This window comes from Corvus brachyrhynchos, unplaced genomic scaffold, assembly GCF_000691975.1.
Source record: "Corvus brachyrhynchos isolate BGI_N302 unplaced genomic scaffold, ASM69197v1 scaffold5, whole genome shotgun sequence".
Taxonomy (NCBI): Eukaryota; Metazoa; Chordata; class Aves; order Passeriformes; family Corvidae; genus Corvus; species Corvus brachyrhynchos.
In genome coordinates, this window is record NW_008238321.1 from 13,223,797 (window position 1) to 13,231,124 (window position 7,328).

General features: G+C 38.3%; 1 non-coding gene across 1 annotated transcript in view; it reads right to left on the bottom strand.

Annotated features, from left to right (window-relative positions):
• Positions 1–1,954: 1,954 nt before the first annotated feature.
• Positions 1,955–7,328, bottom strand: part of LOC103615641 — a 5,628-nt gene continuing 254 nt past the window's right edge. Inside the window, exons 2-3 of the transcript XR_001862027.1 lie at positions 6,258–6,287; positions 1,955–4,516 (exon numbers count right to left, since the gene is read on the bottom strand). This is a non-coding gene — a transcript (uncharacterized LOC103615641). The remainder of the gene's footprint in view (positions 4,517–6,257; positions 6,288–7,328) is intronic.

The following is a 7,328-nucleotide window of genomic DNA, read 5'->3' on the forward strand; positions in this document are numbered from 1 at the left end:
TCTCATGTAGTGCAGAACTGTGTGTGCATGCTTTGAGTCCATATGGGCCAAACCCTGTATTTATCACAGCCATCTGAGTGCTTATACATTTTAGTTCTGTTGTAACTGGATAAAGCACAGTAACAGAACTAGGGAACAGTTCTCATTCCCAGTCAGTTCCCATTCTCCCGATATCTCTGGTGACTGAACTACCTACTAGGCTACACATCCATGCTTCCTCTTGGTCTCTTTTTGATTCTATCAGTCTTGAGGGTGTAAAATGGAAAAGGGTGACTGTATCAATATCCCATTTTTAAGGTCTTCTGGCAGAGGCGAGCATTTGCATAGGTGTCCCCTGTTCATTGCTTACACAACCCCAAGTGTGTGCACACTGACCTGATGTCATTTTTCCCCTGTTGTTTTACAGCCCCACTTCATAACTGATTTTCCCTGAACACAGCAAACAAAACCACCCATTCTTCAGTTTCTGAAGTTCTCTGATGTACCTGCTGCTACAGCAGAGCTGTCCTTAACGACGTCTTTTCTGACCATACTTCACACCTCATTAGGCTTTTCTGGGTCCAAGATTTCTTTCAGCACAAAAAGGTGTAATTGCTACTAGTGTTGCATAGAGGGGAATGATACATTCTATTATATTCTTTACACTAAAGTCTGTTTTTTTTATCTGGACACAAGGTGCAAGACTTTCAGGCATTACCACATTAAATTCATAAACTGCAAAAAAAGGGAAGGCAGTGTTTGGTAGGGTGGATGATGTTGAAAAGTATACGCAACACATACAGATGTGTAATCTGCATTCTTTGTTCGTGTTTAAAATGGATTACAGTAACTTCAGACATGGTGGACTGGCAATTGCATGTGAATTCTCAGTGCAACTTGGACATTAAGAGAGGACAGACAGTCCTGAGCGGTTTAAGAACAGGAATATTAGGCAGAGATAGAAAGAATATTATCTGAGGCATATGTGAAAGTCACTGGGATTAATACAGTGTTACTCTCTACATTTTAAATTAGAGGTTGCACAGCAAAAAAGGGTTTGCAAATGAGCTTCAAGAACGATATAGCAAAGGGCTAACAGAGCTAAACCTATTACAGTTATCCAAGGAATAAACAAAAACTCTGCTTACCACTACATGCACAAAGAAGGTGCTTTGCCTGCTGTACCAAGTCTTTAAATCTTGTCAGAAAGGTAGTAATATTTTATTAGAATGTTAAGGCTAGGTTGATGTGGGTAGGTAATAAAATTTCATAAGAACACATAAATAATTTCTTTGAGATGCAGAAGATCCTCTGTTACTTGAAGTCTTTGGATAAGTTCCTAGAAGATGGCATTGGACTCAACATCACTGGTTTGATTCAGGAAGAAATCCTTGCTTTGCATTACCCAAGCATTCAGTGATCCTTTTTCTCACTGTTGGCCATGAAGTCTGTGAAACAGAATTTTTTCAACTTGAAATCTTTCCATAAAGCTTCCTCCTCATTCTAAATATACAAAAAAATTACAGCATGGAATGGACGTGGTATATCTCTCATCCAGTTGTGGAATATATTACTTCCTTCAGCCTCAAATCTTCTGAACCATTTCCTTCCCAAGAGTATCTCACACAAACTAGGCTGAGTGAAGTCCTTCAGTAAGGATCCCATTTCTAACCTCTGTACTCTAGAAAAGTTTATATCTTTTTCCTACCTGAATTCCTCCATTCCTTCTGCATATATATGATTTATTAATTCTGTTCTGAATTTGTACGGAAATGGCAGATGACTTAATGTATGTGAACAGCATTTTAAAGGGAGTGAATAATCCCTGCTTAGTTTTTACTCTGCTGCTGTGTTAAGATCTATGACATCAAATTGAGCTTTTTGCTGCATGTGGTCCATGAAGATACCATGAGAACATTACATACGATCTGCCTTTGCTTATACACCTACTAGTTAAAGACAGACAGAGCGAAAAAACAGCATTTAATGTTTATTAAGCCTTTGCAAAAACATAGACAATTTCAGTCAACTTGAAGTTCATTATTTTAGTAAAATGCAAGTATTTCTTGCACATCTCACTGGATTGGCACTAGCAGTAGAGGCAGCAGCACAAGCAGGAAGCACTGGCACTTACAGCAGAAAACTGGAAGGCTGAAGCTGCATAGATTTCAAAGGCTGTTCTATAAAGAGAACTCAGCATATCAGATATGGTAACAGACTAGAGGCAGTTTCACCTTTGCTGCAGCAGGAACTGGTTATTTTATGCTGTGTTATTGGATGGGTTCTTCTGGTGTGAAAAAGACAGAGTCCTTCTGGTGAATTTTCTAAGAAGGATGTATTTAGCACACTAGTAAGCACAGAAGGTTCATTTACATAAAAGATTTGCAGTAGAAAAATAAATTTTGAAATTCTCATTTTATCAAATTCAGACTCCACATCTCCACAGCTATCCAGAATAACATGGAGCTGGAGCTGCACCTGATACAAATGTCTGCTCATCCCATTTCTTCTTAGAAAGGATCCATGGCATAAAAAGATCACCTGACTGCAGGCCCAATAGCTACTGGCAGTGTGTTGCTCCTTCCTGAGCACCTATGTGATGTGTAATTCTGTTCATCCTGTGGAAATCTGCATGTTCAGCTGGCAGTAAGATCAGTGCAATTCCTTGAAACAGTCATAAAGCCCTTATGACTGTTTTTCAAAGGGTAGCAGAGAGACATTAGGATAAATCTTGCCTGACTTTTTCTTATTTATTTTTTTCCCCAAAAAAAATTAGTGAGTTGCTAGAAGTAGCAAACAAAAGTTTACATATGTGTCAAATAGGGCTGGACTAGATGACCTGGGCTGGACATACAGAGGCCCTTTCCAACTTCAATCATTCTGTTATTCTGTGAAATTAATCTTCTAAGCCAAAAAAGTATCAAGAAATAATGAAGGCTCTAACAACTAAGGGATTAGGTCCTCAGATTAAACTGTCAAAGGAAGAAAATCTTTAGAAGGTCCATTAATTTATGCACACTGAGAAATTGTTCCAACACAGCTTCATTATTTTGCATTATGTGGGTCTGAAATGTTTGTGAGACCAATCAGTGCTCATAACTAAAAGAAAAAAACACAAATTTTTTGATGTGAAAAGGGACTTGTGTTACTTAGCTGTCAAGTGCCTTAAGAAGAAAAACAGAGAAAGTGAAAGGCTTATGCAGGATTTAAAGTCTACCGAAATATAAGAGCCACAGGCTTCCATTACATGAAAGAATTGTACTTCAAGTAATAGAAAGATGGAGAGAAATCCTGAACTCCCCAGCCAGAGAAACTTGACGACAAAGCAGCATTTAGCTCAAATTCCCAAGCAAAAAGCTGGCAGCACAAAAGCAGAGAGCAACAAAGCACAGCTTGTATAAGCTTTTAAGCCATTTAAAATAAAAGATGGATCTTTCATTTATTAGTTAGTCCTGATGAAGAAAGGCATCAGAATTACACAGATCATGAGTTATAAATTCTTGATTCATCTGGGGATTAAGCTTTACCAACCATACCCATGAAGAAAGATTTTTTGCTCTGAATTACAGCAAAACATCACATACTGCTTACAGCAAACCACCAGCATTTCACTCTCCTTGTAATGACATTATTCTCCAGTTCCCTCCTCCAAGTGACAGCTACAAATCATTAAACACTTAAGGCACAAGCAGAAATAAAAATAAATAGCATCTGTAAAAAAAAGTTAAATACTTCATTAGCACACCTTACCTGAAACGTTTAGCTCTTACTAAATAGAATTCAGAATACCAGTCTGATCCCAAAAATATGAACAGAAAAAAGCCACTACTGAAATTGCTTCTTTATCCTGAGGACTTTATATGCACAAGAATAGTTTAACAGCTATAGCTGTCTGAAGCATTTGTTCACTCATTTTTTAAATAGACAGACAAAATGCAGTTAGTTCCTCTGTGGATTTCTACTCCTCCTGGGATGTCCAACATCAGGACTGCTCAATTTACACTATGTGATTCATGCAGCAACATCCAGCAGGGGAATTCAACTCACCAAATATAAGCATCTACAAAGAAGCTATTGACATAGCAGCCAGTCATATGAGCTTCCATGTTAGAGATGGAGAGAAATGGGCTCTTACAGTGCACATTTCATCATACAGAGCTTAAACCAATTAAACAAGTTGGAGATGTCATTACCACAGGTGTCAAAAGTCAATTAAAATGAATTCCACCTTGAGGCTGTAGGCAGGTGTGCTCTTCCACATCTGCCTGTGCAGCTGAAGATGGATTTGCAGTGACTTGTCCATCCTGACAGGGAAGGTACTTCCTCCACCTGCCGGCCAGCAAAACAGGCTGTGAAAGCAGCCCCCTGCCATCTACCCCCCTCCCCCCCCTCATGCAGTCCTCTGGTCAAAGCCATATGGGCACTTTGCATCATGCTTGACTACTGGGTTATGCTAAACAAGTTGATTTTACCTGAAATAGATTGGGCAGTGCTTGCATGATCCCTTTTCCTTCCTCAGCTAAGATGCACTGGGCTCCTACAGTGACAAATAATTGTTACCAATATATTAAGTAGCACAGCTGCTGGCCAAAGGAATGTATATTTATAGCCTAAGCAGGCTTTGGTACACTATTTAGACAAGACTGAGGAATTCACACATTCCTCAAAGTGGTTTATTATCGTTGTAACAGAGGGATGAGTCTTCTCTTTAGAATCAGACCCATTCAATCAGATACTCTCTCAAGCTTACAATTCAGTAACTTCAAGGCATAAAATCCCATTCTAATCTAGCAAGGGCTCCTTTACTGGTCTGATTTCAACTTACTGCAATCACAGAAATTTGCACAGTTCCGGTTCTGAGATACATATGCACATTTAAAAAATACCCATACCCAGACCTGATCCTCAAGCTGACAAAACAGATCCATAATTAATTTTCACCTTCTCCTAGTCTCCTGTGTATAGTTACCCAGTGTCTTCTGTGAATAGGAATGTTTAAAAGCCATTTAAGGAAGAAATGGAAGTTCCTGATATATATATATAGCTGGATTCTGCCATTCATGTTACCTTCCTTCCTGTGCTCTTTTTCTTCAAAATTTTAATTATATCTTCAGCATAATGAAACAGCTGAAAAGAGTGGAGGAGTCAAGACCCTCATGTATTCTTCAACACTTTGGCCCTTGAAGAGCAAAGGAAGCAGTGGCTGCACACAGAACAAAAACTCTCTGCAGTGCTTAGGGGGGTTCCACTGTGCAGGAGCTGCTTATGACTGACCCCAAGGGTCAATGGGCAGCATCCACCCCAAAGGACTCTGACCAAAGCTGTCTTTATTCTCCTAGCTAAGATAAAACATGTACAAATATAGTTCAGGTTTGTATATTCTATGAAATAATTCATTTGCTATATAAATTTTCATGTAGAATAAAAAGAAGTTGGCCCCATAGAAAAGTGGGCTCTACAAACATAGCACTTACGTTTCCTCTCAATGAAACAGATTCAATGCCACTTTTTAGATATGGAATCCATTAAATTTTGTTCTGCAAGTAATCTTGCATTGATAACAATTGTCAAGTCCGACAACTGATGATTTAATGTTCTATTCTCCTTTTTCTAGCAATTACAAGTTGCTTGAAAATTAAATTACAGTTAATATTTCTCCCCAGTGAGGCAGTCTGACATGATGTGCAACTGCTTACATTGCCCTGTAAGTCAGTTGTTCTCAGATGAGATGGGCTGACAGCATGAAAATAATTAGATGTCAATATACAACTGGCCTCTTTTATGAAAAATAAACAGGCACAAAGACAAACTGTTCCACTGCTTATACTAACCACCAAATGTTGAGATAACTGCTTATTTTAAACACAACAATGAGGCTGCAGTGTGATTTACTGACTTTCACAAACTCAGTTTAGCAATTTAAAATGCGTTCAGAACTAAAGTTCTTATTTGTCTGATGATTCTTCATCTGCATTGACCTTCTCTCCTTGGAGCCACATAAATGCTGACTTTGCTGTGCCATCTCCACTCTGTTGGGAAAAGCAAATGAAGGTAGCCCAGACAAAGCCACAGAGCCCAGTGTAAGCTGTTCGCAGGTGAACTGGGATCAAAATGAAGTTTGACAGCTGTGTTGGAAGGAGAGAGAGCTCAGTTAGTGCTCGAGGCATTGTTACACACCCAACAACTCTACTGCTTCTCCTGGGGTCAGACACCATGTGGCTGCACAGGACCAGGTTTTATGGCACAGAAAGGCTCACGGAGTTACCCTGAGAACTCACCTGCACAAAAGGCCAGTACATCAGTCCTGTCTGAAAGGAAAACGAATCATTTGTTATTCTTACTGATTTCAACCACCAAGATTCATTTTTTCCACATTTAGTGATGACTGAAACATATTTGAGTGAAGTTAATAAAAGCTGTTCAATTACAAATGGAGTCGCTTAACCTAGAGGTTGCCATATTAAACTTCTAATCATCTTCATGAGCCTCTGCTGTGAGTTTTTCAAACACATTATTCTAACTCATTTTAAATAAAAAACCCTAAGCACAGTTAAGTCTTCACAGACATCTGACACCAGACACAATAAGCGCATTTACCAGATGGGTGAACAAATGTTTAAACATGTGAACATTTGTTTCAGTCATTAATGAAAAATACCACTGAACACTATTTATATTTTCACACTTGCAATGCTCCTTCTACTTACTCATACACATAAGGCATATTTAGAAAAATCAATGGATCATTTACTCATAGAACATAAGGCTGATAGAAACCTTATGTTTTGATAGGCTATAGTGGGACTGCTTTTAGAATCATCTTCCATAGGAATAAAAATAATCCTTTTCCATCCTACCTTTATAGTTCTATACTGTGAAAAGAAATTCACATTGCAATCACATTTTCTTCTTCTATTACTTTTTTTCCTGCTAATCCATCATTCTTCTTGCATCTGAGAAACCTTTAATGTTCTCAGCTTGCTGAGCTCTGAAGTGCACAGATAATTTTGTCTTGTGTCTGCAGAAATGCAAATCAAAGCCAATTGTTTATAGCAAAGTCTTCTTAAAGCAAGGGGTTGTGTTTCTGAAAGTGAGAAAATTCTCACTGAAAAGTACAGGCTAAAAATTATTATCAAAGAAGGTGTCTCTGTAATTAATGATTTTAATAGGTGTGCATAAAAGTGTTTCCAATAGTATCACTAACTAAACACTGTGTGTGGGTAGTTCTTAAGACAAAAGGTAAAAAACCCCTGAATCATTGTTGTATTGTAGGGCTGTCAGTCAAACAGAGCTGGGTGCAAATGTTATGTATATAAACACTGTACATTTTTAAAATGGCATAATTTCAT